This window comes from Mytilus trossulus, chromosome 8 (genome assembly GCF_036588685.1).
Source record: "Mytilus trossulus isolate FHL-02 chromosome 8, PNRI_Mtr1.1.1.hap1, whole genome shotgun sequence".
NCBI lineage: Eukaryota > Metazoa > Mollusca > Bivalvia > Mytilida > Mytilidae > Mytilus > Mytilus trossulus.
In genome coordinates this window covers 32,853-48,195 of record NC_086380.1, presented here as the reverse complement: position 1 = coordinate 48,195, position 15,343 = coordinate 32,853, and positions in this window count along the sequence as shown.

The window sequence follows — 15,343 nt, the reverse complement described above, 5'->3', positions numbered from 1 at the left end:
TTATATCCAAAGACTGTATAAGATATCAACAAATTATTTTTACTAAATTGTTAGTTGCGACATGTCGTAAGATGTAAATTTTGATTGCAAGCGTACGCTGAATGTAAAAGGGAGTTTTCTCCCCTCTTGTATTTAAAAATACGCGTTTGGTGATATAACTCATTAACTAAATATAATTAAGACCTATGGTCCATTGAATTGAGGTCCTTGGTTTATGACCTTGAAATTTGACGTTCTAGATTTTGACCTTTGCTTTTATTCTATATGTATACATGATAAAGATATACAACTTTTAGAAAAAGGTATCAAACCATTTAACCTTGATAAAAACAACCGGAAGTGACCTTTTTTAAAAAGCGGAAGTAGCTATTTTTTTGTACTTTATTAATATAAAAGTATATAGAACCAGGTATTTTTGGAATTAGCGTCAAGTAAATATTCAAATATAATCGGAAATAACATTTTTCAAACCGGAAGTAACAAATTATCTCCCTTATTTAATATCATATCAAATACATTGTTTTGATGGAAAGACCTTCAATTGTTCTCTGAACAATTGGTTTTTAATTAGGTCTTTCCACTTTTCTGTGGAAAGCCTATTGTATTTGTTCTGATTATTATTAGGTCTTTCCACTTTTCTGTGGAAAGCCTATTGTATTTGTTCTGATTATTATTATTATTATTATTATTTTTTTTTTTCCGCTAAATTTTGTTCTTGCGATAAATGTTTGTTTCGCAATATGTCGCTTAGATTTTTTTCATATTGTATCGTATAGTTTATGCGCTTTTAAATTTAACCCTGCTAAGCCGAACCATTTTCTTTGTAAGAGTTATCTCCCTATTCACTGTTTGTCATGTGTGTGCATCTCCTTCGTAACAAAATAAGAAAGCGACAAAATTCTTTTTACAAATTGTTCGTTACATCCTCAGAAATTTTTGGCTAATTTGGATCGAAGCGATTCGATGAAATTTTATAGGAGTTATCTACCTTTACGGAATAAATTTGTCGGTATGTTTTTTTAACTCATAAACCGTTAACCGTATAACCCTGGAATGTTTTTATTTGAGTCCCCTGATTCCCAACTAAGAAAATTAGGTCAAGGTCAAAGGTCAAGGTCATATTTAAGATTTTCATATGTCTTTGATTTCCCTATAATTCTTGAATGGTTATAGATACAGAAAATTTAAGCAGTGAAAAATGTTGAGTACTTCAAGGGGCAACTTTATTACATTATGACTGTATTGGTTTTACCATTATGTAAGGGACATAACCCCCATTGATGGTTTATAAAAAGCCATTATTAGGCAAAACTCTTAAACAAAAGATCCTTGACCCATAGGGTCTTTTGCAATGACATTGTGAAGCAATGACCTTGACAAAGGTCACAAGGTCAAAGGACAAAGTCATGTACATATGTGATTTGGGGCACTACTTGAATTTTTTTATGTGTGTTTGCCAACCAACCAACCAACCAACCAACCAACCAACCAACCAACCAATCAATCAATCAATCAATCATAATCATGATCAATCAACCAATAATGATCATGATCAATCAATCAATCATGTTTCCGTCTCATGTGTTAATTATAGGGTTCAAGATCTTCTTCGTTTCTTTTTCGCTGTTTCAATTGACCCTATCCAACGTGTTTAACCAACCAACCAACCAACCAACCAACCAACCAAATAATCAATCAATCAATCAAGCAATCAAGCAATCAAGCAATCAATCGATCATGATCATCATTAATCAATCATGTTTCCGTCTCATGTGTTTAATAAACGGTCCAAGATCTTTGTTTCTCTTTCGCCGTTTCAATTGACTCTATCCAAAGTGTTTAACCAACCAACCAACCAACTTATCAATCAATCAATCAATCAATCAATCAATCAATCAATCAATCAATCAATCAATCAATCAATCATGATCATGATCTTGATCATGATCATGATCAATCAATCATGTATCCGTCACATGTGTTTAATAAACGGTCCAAGATCTTCTTTGTTTCTTTTTCGCTGTTTCAATTGACCCTATCCAACGTGTTTAACCAACCAACCAACCAACTAACCAACCAACTAATCAATCAATCAATCAATCAATCAAGCAAGCAATCAAGCAAGCAATCAATCAATCAATCATGATCATGATCAATCAATCATGTTTCATGAAAAAATTGAAATTTAATATTGTTCTTGCGTCACTTCTGAAAAAAAATCCACATGTTCTCTGAAACTACAAGTACAATCGACCTCAAAATTTGCAGTCAGCAGGGCATACATGTACTGAAAGTTTATAAAAAAACTTTGTGCAGATATCTCTCAAAGCTTTGTCTAGAGAAAAGAAATGGCAATGCCGTAAAAATCGCTTGCTAGGTCCGTGAATCTCAGTAAAAACCTACAACAAAATGTCCGCTCCGAGATTGAAAGACTAATCTGTGTTACAAACAGGTGCTGAAAAATGTACAATATCAGAATATAATCAATAAATGGGTTTAAAAGTTACACCGGATCAATTAAATCCAAAACATGCACTGCCCGTGAACTGTCATTAAAATGTCAATTTCCTACAATGACAAAAGAAATTACATTGTGTACATTCCATCTCTATAGATGTTGTCTGTTTAACGTCCCCACCTAAAAAGAAATAAAAAGACTATCTTTTCGTTATTATAAACCCGTGTCACGTGATGTGGCGCAATCGCTGTACCTAAAAAAAAGAAAAACTTTCCAAACTAAACATGAAACTTCTCCGGTAACAATAATATAGACCCCATACAGAAACAAACAAACAAACAAACACCCCCCCCCCCCCGCAATTCAATTAATTCTGAAGGGGGAAAGACCCCCTACAATTGCTTTTGTAAAGCAATTGATTTATATTTATTATTATTATTTTTTTCTTCCGCCAAATTTTGTTCTTGCGATAAATGTTTGTTTCCTAATATGTCGCTTAGATTTTTTTCATATTGTATCGTATAGTTTATGCGCTTTTAAATTTCACCCTGCTAAGCCCAACCATTTTCTTTGTAAGAGTTATCTCCCTATTCACTGTTTGTCATGTGTGTGCATCTCCTTCGTAACAAAATAAGAAAGCGACAAAATTCTTTTTACAAATTGTTCGTTACATCCTCAGGAATTTTTGGCTAATTTGGATTGAAGCGATTCGATGAAATTTTATAGGAGTTATCTACCTTTACGGAATAAATTTGTCGGTATGTTTTTTTAACTCATAAACCGTTAACCGTATAACCCTGGAATGTTTTTATTTGAGTCCCCTGATTCCTAACTAAGAAAATTAGGTCACGGTCAAAGGTCAAGGTCATATTTAAGATTTTCATATGTCTTTGATTTCCCTATAATTCTTGAATGGTTATAGATACAGAAAATTTAAGCAGTGAAAAATGTTGAGTACTTCAAGGGGCAACTTTGTTACATTATGACTGTATTGGTTTTACCATTATGTAAGGGACATAACCCCCATTGATGGTTTATAAAAAGCCATTATTAGGCAAAACTCTTAAACAAAAGATCCTTGACCCATAGGGTCTTTTGCAATGACATTGTGAAGCAATGACCTTGACAAAGGTCACAAGGTCAAAGGTCAAGGTCATGTACATATGTGATTTGGGGCACTACTTGAAATTTTTTATGTGTGTTTGCCAACCAACCAACCAACCAACCAACCAACCAACCAACCAACCAATCAATCAATCAATCAATCATAATCATGATCAATCAACCAATAATGATCATGATCAATCAATCAATCATGTTTCCGTCTCATGTGTTAATTATAGGGTTCAAGATCTTCTTCGTTTCTTTTTCGCTGTTTCAATTGACCCTATCCAACGTGTTTAACCAACCAACCAACCAACCAACCAACCAACCAAATAATCAATCAATCAATCAAGCAATCAAGCAATCAAGCAATCAATCGATCATGATCATCATTAATCAATCATGTTTCCGTCTCATGTGTTTAATAAACGGTCCAAGATCTTTGTTTCTCTTTCGCCGTTTCAATTGACTCTATCCAAAGTGTTTAACCAACCAACCAACCAACTTATCAATCAATCAATCAATCAATCAATCAATCAATCAATCAATCAATCAATCAATCAATCAATCAATCAATCAATCATGATCATGATCTTGATCATGATCATGATCAATCAATCATGTATCCGTCACATGTGTTTAATAAACGGTCCAAGATCTTCTTTGTTTCTTTTTCGCTGTTTCAATTGACCCTATCCAACGTGTTTAACCAACCAACCAACCAACTAACCAACCAACTAATCAATCAATCAATCAATCAATCAAGCAAGCAATCAAGCAAGCAATCAATCAATCAATCATGATCATGATCAATCAATCATGTTTCATGAAAAAATTGAAATTTAATATTGTTCTTGCGTCACTTCTGAAAAAAAATCCACATGTTCTCTGAAACTACAAGTACAATCGACCTCAAAATTTGCAGTCAGCAGGGCATACATGTACTGAAAGTTTATAAAAAAACTTTGTGCAGATATCTCTCAAAGCTTTGTCTAGAGAAAAGAAATGGCAATGCCGTAAAAATCGCTTGCTAGGTCCGTGAATCTCAGTAAAAACCTACAACAAAATGTCCGCTCCGAGATTGAAAGACTAATCTGTGTTACAAACAGGTGCTGAAAAATGTACAATATCAGAATATAATCAATAAATGGGTTTAAAAGTTACACCGGATCAATTAAATCCAAAACATGCACTGCCCGTGAACTGTCATTAAAATGTCAATTTCCTACAATGACAAAAGAAATTACATTGTGTACATTCCATCTCTATAGATGTTGTCTGTTTAACGTCCCCACCTAAAAAGAAATAAAAAGACTATCTTTTCGTTATTATAAACCCGTGTCACGTGATGTGGCGCAATCGCTGTACCTAAAAAAAAGAAAAACTTTCCAAACTAAACATGAAACTTCTCCGGTAACAATAATATAGACCCCATACAGAAACAAACAAACAAACAAACACCCCCCCCCCCCCCGCAATTCAATTAATTCTGAAGGGGGAAAGACCCCCTACAATTGCTTTTGTAAAGCAATTGATTTATATTTATTATTATTATTTTTTTCTTCCGCCAAATTTTGTTCTTGCGATAAATGTTTGTTTCCTAATATGTCGCTTAGATTTTTTTCATATTGTATCGTATAGTTTATGCGCTTTTAAATTTCACCCTGCTAAGCCCAACCATTTTCTTTGTAAGAGTTATCTCCCTATTCACTGTTTGTCATGTGTGTGCATCTCCTTCGTAACAAAATAAGAAAGCGACAAAATTCTTTTTACAAATTGTTCGTTACATCCTCAGGAATTTTTGGCTAATTTGGATTGAAGCGATTCGATGAAATTTTATAGGAGTTATCTACCTTTACGGAATAAATTTGTCGGTATGTTTTTTTAACTCATAAACCGTTAACCGTATAACCCTGGAATGTTTTTATTTGAGTCCCCTGATTCCTAACTAAGAAAATTAGGTCACGGTCAAAGGTCAAGGTCATATTTAAGATTTTCATATGTCTTTGATTTCCCTATAATTCTTGAATGGTTATAGATACAGAAAATTTAAGCAGTGAAAAATGTTGAGTACTTCAAGGGGCAACTTTGTTACATTATGACTGTATTGGTTTTACCATTATGTAAGGGACATAACCCCCATTGATGGTTTATAAAAAGCCATTATTAGGCAAAACTCTTAAACAAAAGATCCTTGACCCATAGGGTCTTTTGCAATGACATTGTGAAGCAATGACCTTGACAAAGGTCACAAGGTCAAAGGTCAAGGTCATGTACATATGTGATTTGGGGCACTACTTGAAATTTTTTATGTGTGTTTGCCAACCAACCAACCAACCAACCAACCAACCAATCAATCAATCAATCAATCAATCAATCAATCAATCAATCAATCAATCAATCATGATCATGATCAATCAATCAATCAATCAATCATGATCATGATCAATCAATCAATCAATCAATCATGTTTCCGTCTCATGTGTTAATTATAGGGTTCAAGATCTTCTTCGTTTCTTTTTCGCTGTTTCAATTGACCCTATCCAACGTGTTTAACCAACCAACCAACAAACCAAATAATCAATCAATCAATCAATCAATCGATCATGATCATGATCAATCAATCATGTTTCCGTCTCATGTGTTTAAAAAACGGTCCAAGATCTTTGTTTCTCTTTCGCTGTTTCAATTGACTCTATCCAAAGTGTTTAACCAACCAACCAACCAACCAACCAACCAACTTATCAATCAATCAATCAATCAATCAATCATGATCATGATCAATCAATCATGTATCCGTCACATGTGTTTAATAAACGGTCCAAGATCTTCTTTGTTTCTTTTTCGCTGTTTCAATTGACCCTATCCAACGTGTTTAACCAACCAACCAACCAACCAACCAACTAACCAACCAACTAATCAATCAATCAATCAATCAATCAATCAATCAATCAATCAATCAATCAAGTAATCAGTCAATCATGATCATGATCAATCAATCATGTTTCATGAAAAAAATGAAATTTAATATTGTTCTTGCGTCACTTCTGAAAAAAAAAATCCACATGTTCTCTGAAACTACAAGTACAATCGACCTCAAAATTTGCAGTCAGCAGGGCATACATGTACTGAAAGTTTATAAAAAAACTTTGTGCAGATATCTCTCACAGCTTTTCCTAGAGAAAAGAAATGGCAATGCCGTAAAAATCGCTTGCTAGGTCCGTGAATCTCAGTAAAAACCTACAACAAAATGTCCGCTCCGAGATTGAAATACTAATCTGTGTTACAAACAGGTGCTGAAAAATGTACAATATCAGAATATAATCAATAAATGGGTTTAAAAGTTACACCGGATCAATTAAATCCAAAACATGCACTGCCCGTGAACTGTCATTAAAATGTCAATTTCCTACAATGACAAAAGAAATTACATTGTGTACATTCCATCTCTATAGATGTTGTCTGTTTAACGTCCCCACCTAAAAAGAAATAAAAAGACTATCTTTTCGTTATTATAAACCCGTGTCACGTGATGTGGCGCAATCGCTGTACCTAAAAAAAAGAAAAACTTTCCAAACTAAACATGAAACTTCTCCGGTAACAATAATATAGACCCCATACAGAAACAAACAAACAAACAAACACCCCCCCCCCCCCGCAATTCAATTAATTCTGAAGGGGGAAAGACCCCCTACAATTGCTTTTGTAAAGCAATTGATTTATATTTATTATTATTATTTTTTTCTTCCGCCAAATTTTGTTCTTGCGATAAATGTTTGTTTCCTAATATGTCGCTTAGATTTTTTTCATATTGTATCGTATAGTTTATGCGCTTTTAAATTTCACCCTGCTAAGCCCAACCATTTTCTTTGTAAGAGTTATCTCCCTATTCACTGTTTGTCATGTGTGTGCATCTCCTTCGTAACAAAATAAGAAAGCGACAAAATTCTTTTTACAAATTGTTCGTTACATCCTCAGGAATTTTTGGCTAATTTGGATTGAAGCGATTCGATGAAATTTTATAGGAGTTATCTACCTTTACGGAATAAATTTGTCGGTATGTTTTTTTAACTCATAAACCGTTAACCGTATAACCCTGGAATGTTTTTATTTGAGTCCCCTGATTCCTAACTAAGAAAATTAGGTCACGGTCAAAGGTCAAGGTCATATTTAAGATTTTCATATGTCTTTGATTTCCCTATAATTCTTGAATGGTTATAGATACAGAAAATTTAAGCAGTGAAAAATGTTGAGTACTTCAAGGGGCAACTTTGTTACATTATGACTGTATTGGTTTTACCATTATGTAAGGGACATAACCCCCATTGATGGTTTATAAAAAGCCATTATTAGGCAAAACTCTTAAACAAAAGATCCTTGACCCATAGGGTCTTTTGCAATGACATTGTGAAGCAATGACCTTGACAAAGGTCACAAGGTCAAAGGTCAAGGTCATGTACATATGTGATTTGGGGCACTACTTGAAATTTTTTATGTGTGTTTGCCAACCAACCAACCAACCAACCAACCAACCAATCAATCAATCAATCAATCAATCAATCAATCAATCAATCAATCAATCAATCATGATCATGATCAATCAATCAATCAATCAATCATGATCATGATCAATCAATCAATCAATCAATCATGTTTCCGTCTCATGTGTTAATTATAGGGTTCAAGATCTTCTTCGTTTCTTTTTCGCTGTTTCAATTGACCCTATCCAACGTGTTTAACCAACCAACCAACAAACCAAATAATCAATCAATCAATCAATCAATCGATCATGATCATGATCAATCAATCATGTTTCCGTCTCATGTGTTTAAAAAACGGTCCAAGATCTTTGTTTCTCTTTCGCTGTTTCAATTGACTCTATCCAAAGTGTTTAACCAACCAACCAACCAACCAACCAACCAACTTATCAATCAATCAATCAATCAATCAATCATGATCATGATCAATCAATCATGTATCCGTCACATGTGTTTAATAAACGGTCCAAGATCTTCTTTGTTTCTTTTTCGCTGTTTCAATTGACCCTATCCAACGTGTTTAACCAACCAACCAACCAACCAACCAACTAACCAACCAACTAATCAATCAATCAATCAATCAATCAATCAATCAATCAATCAATCAATCAAGTAATCAGTCAATCATGATCATGATCAATCAATCATGTTTCATGAAAAAAATGAAATTTAATATTGTTCTTGCGTCACTTCTGAAAAAAAAAATCCACATGTTCTCTGAAACTACAAGTACAATCGACCTCAAAATTTGCAGTCAGCAGGGCATACATGTACTGAAAGTTTATAAAAAAACTTTGTGCAGATATCTCTCACAGCTTTTCCTAGAGAAAAGAAATGGCAATGCCGTAAAAATCGCTTGCTAGGTCCGTGAATCTCAGTAAAAACCTACAACAAAATGTCCGCTCCGAGATTGAAATACTAATCTGTGTTACAAACAGGTGCTGAAAAATGTACAATATCAGAATATAATCAATAAATGGGTTTAAAAGTTACACCGGATCAATTAAATCCAAAACATGCACTGCCCGTGAACTGTCATTAAAATGTCAATTTCCTACAATGACAAAAGAAATTACATTGTGTACATTCCATCTCTATAGATGTTGTCTGTTTAACGTCCCCACCTAAAAAGAAATAAAAAGACTATCTTTTCGTTATTATAAACCCGTGTCACGTGATGTGGCGCAATCGCTGTACCTAAAAAAAAGAAAAACTTTCCAAACTAAACATGAAACTTCTCCGGTAACAATAATATAGACCCCATACAGAAACAAACAAACAAACAAACACCCCCCCCCCCCGCAATTCAATTAATTCTGAAGGGGGAAAGACCCCCTACAATTGCTTTTGTAAAGCAATTGATTTATATTTATTATTATTATTTTTTTCTTCCGCCAAATTTTGTTCTTGCGATAAATGTTTGTTTCCTAATATGTCGCTTAGATTTTTTTCATATTGTATCGTATAGTTTATGCGCTTTTAAATTTCACCCTGCTAAGCCCAACCATTTTCTTTGTAAGAGTTATCTCCCTATTCACTGTTTGTCATGTGTGTGCATCTCCTTCGTAACAAAATAAGAAAGCGACAAAATTCTTTTTACAAATTGTTCGTTACATCCTCAGGAATTTTTGGCTAATTTGGATTGAAGCGATTCGATGAAATTTTATAGGAGTTATCTACCTTTACGGAATAAATTTGTCGGTATGTTTTTTTAACTCATAAACCGTTAACCGTATAACCCTGGAATGTTTTTATTTGAGTCCCCTGATTCCTAACTAAGAAAATTAGGTCACGGTCAAAGGTCAAGGTCATATTTAAGATTTTCATATGTCTTTGATTTCCCTATAATTCTTGAATGGTTATAGATACAGAAAATTTAAGCAGTGAAAAATGTTGAGTACTTCAAGGGGCAACTTTGTTACATTATGACTGTATTGGTTTTACCATTATGTAAGGGACATAACCCCCATTGATGGTTTATAAAAAGCCATTATTAGGCAAAACTCTTAAACAAAAGATCCTTGACCCATAGGGTCTTTTGCAATGACATTGTGAAGCAATGACCTTGACAAAGGTCACAAGGTCAAAGGTCAAGGTCATGTACATATGTGATTTGGGGCACTACTTGAAATTTTTTATGTGTGTTTGCCAACCAACCAACCAACCAACCAACCAACCAATCAATCAATCAATCAATCAATCAATCAATCAATCAATCAATCAATCAATCATGATCATGATCAATCAATCAATCAATCAATCATGATCATGATCAATCAATCAATCAATCAATCATGTTTCCGTCTCATGTGTTAATTATAGGGTTCAAGATCTTCTTCGTTTCTTTTTCGCTGTTTCAATTGACCCTATCCAACGTGTTTAACCAACCAACCAACAAACCAAATAATCAATCAATCAATCAATCAATCGATCATGATCATGATCAATCAATCATGTTTCCGTCTCATGTGTTTAAAAAACGGTCCAAGATCTTTGTTTCTCTTTCGCTGTTTCAATTGACTCTATCCAAAGTGTTTAACCAACCAACCAACCAACCAACCAACCAACTTATCAATCAATCAATCAATCAATCAATCATGATCATGATCAATCAATCATGTATCCGTCACATGTGTTTAATAAACGGTCCAAGATCTTCTTTGTTTCTTTTTCGCTGTTTCAATTGACCCTATCCAACGTGTTTAACCAACCAACCAACCAACCAACCAACTAACCAACCAACTAATCAATCAATCAATCAATCAATCAATCAATCAATCAATCAATCAATCAAGTAATCAGTCAATCATGATCATGATCAATCAATCATGTTTCATGAAAAAAATGAAATTTAATATTGTTCTTGCGTCACTTCTGAAAAAAAAAATCCACATGTTCTCTGAAACTACAAGTACAATCGACCTCAAAATTTGCAGTCAGCAGGGCATACATGTACTGAAAGTTTATAAAAAAACTTTGTGCAGATATCTCTCACAGCTTTTCCTAGAGAAAAGAAATGGCAATGCCGTAAAAATCGCTTGCTAGGTCCGTGAATCTCAGTAAAAACCTACAACAAAATGTCCGCTCCGAGATTGAAATACTAATCTGTGTTACAAACAGGTGCTGAAAAATGTACAATATCAGAATATAATCAATAAATGGGTTTAAAAGTTACACCGGATCAATTAAATCCAAAACATGCACTGCCCGTGAACTGTCATTAAAATGTCAATTTCCTACAATGACAAAAGAAATTACATTGTGTACATTCCATCTCTATAGATGTTGTCTGTTTAACGTCCCCACCTAAAAAGAAATAAAAAGACTATCTTTTCGTTATTATAAACCCGTGTCACGTGATGTGGCGCAATCGCTGTACCTAAAAAAAAGAAAAACTTTCCAAACTAAACATGAAACTTCTCCGGTAACAATAATATAGACCCCATACAGAAACAAACAAACAAACAAACACCCCCCCCCCCCCCCCGCAATTCAATTAATTCTGAAGGGGGAAAGACCCCCTACAATTGCTTTTGTAAAGCAATTGATTTATATTTATTATTATTATTTTTTTCTTCCGCCAAATTTTGTTCTTGCGATAAATGTTTGTTTCCTAATATGTCGCTTAGATTTTTTTCATATTGTATCGTATAGTTTATGCGCTTTTAAATTTCACCCTGCTAAGCCCAACCATTTTCTTTGTAAGAGTTATCTCCCTATTCACTGTTTGTCATGTGTGTGCATCTCCTTCGTAACAAAATAAGAAAGCGACAAAATTCTTTTTACAAATTGTTCGTTACATCCTCAGGAATTTTTGGCTAATTTGGATTGAAGCGATTCGATGAAATTTTATAGGAGTTATCTACCTTTACGGAATAAATTTGTCGGTATGTTTTTTTAACTCATAAACCGTTAACCGTATAACCCTGGAATGTTTTTATTTGAGTCCCCTGATTCCTAACTAAGAAAATTAGGTCACGGTCAAAGGTCAAGGTCATATTTAAGATTTTCATATGTCTTTGATTTCCCTATAATTCTTGAATGGTTATAGATACAGAAAATTTAAGCAGTGAAAAATGTTGAGTACTTCAAGGGGCAACTTTGTTACATTATGACTGTATTGGTTTTACCATTATGTAAGGGACATAACCCCCATTGATGGTTTATAAAAAGCCATTATTAGGCAAAACTCTTAAACAAAAGATCCTTGACCCATAGGGTCTTTTGCAATGACATTGTGAAGCAATGACCTTGACAAAGGTCACAAGGTCAAAGGTCAAGGTCATGTACATATGTGATTTGGGGCACTACTTGAAATTTTTTATGTGTGTTTGCCAACCAACCAACCAACCAACCAACCAACCAATCAATCAATCAATCAATCAATCAATCAATCAATCAATCAATCAATCAATCATGATCATGATCAATCAATCAATCAATCAATCATGATCATGATCAATCAATCAATCAATCAATCATGTTTCCGTCTCATGTGTTAATTATAGGGTTCAAGATCTTCTTCGTTTCTTTTTCGCTGTTTCAATTGACCCTATCCAACGTGTTTAACCAACCAACCAACAAACCAAATAATCAATCAATCAATCAATCAATCGATCATGATCATGATCAATCAATCATGTTTCCGTCTCATGTGTTTAAAAAACGGTCCAAGATCTTTGTTTCTCTTTCGCTGTTTCAATTGACTCTATCCAAAGTGTTTAACCAACCAACCAACCAACCAACCAACCAACTTATCAATCAATCAATCAATCAATCAATCATGATCATGATCAATCAATCATGTATCCGTCACATGTGTTTAATAAACGGTCCAAGATCTTCTTTGTTTCTTTTTCGCTGTTTCAATTGACCCTATCCAACGTGTTTAACCAACCAACCAACCAACCAACCAACTAACCAACCAACTAATCAATCAATCAATCAATCAATCAATCAATCAATCAATCAATCAATCAAGTAATCAGTCAATCATGATCATGATCAATCAATCATGTTTCATGAAAAAAATGAAATTTAATATTGTTCTTGCGTCACTTCTGAAAAAAAAAATCCACATGTTCTCTGAAACTACAAGTACAATCGACCTCAAAATTTGCAGTCAGCAGGGCATACATGTACTGAAAGTTTATAAAAAAACTTTGTGCAGATATCTCTCACAGCTTTTCCTAGAGAAAAGAAATGGCAATGCCGTAAAAATCGCTTGCTAGGTCCGTGAATCTCAGTAAAAACCTACAACAAAATGTCCGCTCCGAGATTGAAATACTAATCTGTGTTACAAACAGGTGCTGAAAAATGTACAATATCAGAATATAATCAATAAATGGGTTTAAAAGTTACACCGGATCAATTAAATCCAAAACATGCACTGCCCGTGAACTGTCATTAAAATGTCAATTTCCTACAATGACAAAAGAAATTACATTGTGTACATTCCATCTCTATAGATGTTGTCTGTTTAACGTCCCCACCTAAAAAGAAATAAAAAGACTATCTTTTCGTTATTATAAACCCGTGTCACGTGATGTGGCGCAATCGCTGTACCTAAAAAAAAGAAAAACTTTCCAAACTAAACATGAAACTTCTCCGGTAACAATAATATAGACCCCATACAGAAACAAACAAACAAACAAACACCCCCCCCCCCCCCCCGCAATTCAATTAATTCTGAAGGGGGAAAGACCCCCTACAATTGCTTTTGTAAAGCAATTGATTTATATTTATTATTATTATTTTTTTCTTCCGCCAAATTTTGTTCTTGCGATAAATGTTTGTTTCCTAATATGTCGCTTAGATTTTTTTCATATTGTATCGTATAGTTTATGCGCTTTTAAATTTCACCCTGCTAAGCCCAACCATTTTCTTTGTAAGAGTTATCTCCCTATTCACTGTTTGTCATGTGTGTGCATCTCCTTCGTAACAAAATAAGAAAGCGACAAAATTCTTTTTACAAATTGTTCGTTACATCCTCAGGAATTTTTGGCTAATTTGGATTGAAGCGATTCGATGAAATTTTATAGGAGTTATCTACCTTTACGGAATAAATTTGTCGGTATGTTTTTTTAACTCATAAACCGTTAACCGTATAACCCTGGAATGTTTTTATTTGAGTCCCCTGATTCCTAACTAAGAAAATTAGGTCACGGTCAAAGGTCAAGGTCATATTTAAGATTTTCATATGTCTTTGATTTCCCTATAATTCTTGAATGGTTATAGATACAGAAAATTTAAGCAGTGAAAAATGTTGAGTACTTCAAGGGGCAACTTTGTTACATTATGACTGTATTGGTTTTACCATTATGTAAGGGACATAACCCCCATTGATGGTTTATAAAAAGCCATTATTAGGCAAAACTCTTAAACAAAAGATCCTTGACCCATAGGGTCTTTTGCAATGACATTGTGAAGCAATGACCTTGACAAAGGTCACAAGGTCAAAGGTCAAGGTCATGTACATATGTGATTTGGGGCACTACTTGAAATTTTTTATGTGTGTTTGCCAACCAACCAACCAACCAACCAACCAACCAATCAATCAATCAATCAATCAATCAATCAATCAATCAATCAATCAATCAATCATGATCATGATCAATCAATCAATCAATCAATCATGATCATGATCAATCAATCAATCAATCAATCATGTTTCCGTCTCATGTGTTAATTATAGGGTTCAAGATCTTCTTCGTTTCTTTTTCGCTGTTTCAATTGACCCTATCCAACGTGTTTAACCAACCAACCAACAAACCAAATAATCAATCAATCAATCAATCAATCGATCATGATCATGATCAATCAATCATGTTTCCGTCTCATGTGTTTAAAAAACGGTCCAAGATCTTTGTTTCTCTTTCGCTGTTTCAATTGACTCTATCCAAAGTGTTTAACCAACCAACCAACCAACCAACCAACCAACTTATCAATCAATCAATCAATCAATCAATCATGATCATGATCAATCAATCATGTATCCGTCACATGTGTTTAATAAACGGTCCAAGATCTTCTTTGTTTCTTTTTCGCTGTTTCAATTGACCCTATCCAACGTGTTTAACCAACCAACCAACCAACCAACCAACTAACCAACCAACTAATCAATCAATCAATCAATCAATCAATCAATCAATCAATCAATCAATCAAGTAATCAGTCAATCATGATCATGATCAATCAATCATGTTTCATGAAAAAAATGAAATTTAATATTGTTCTTGCGTCA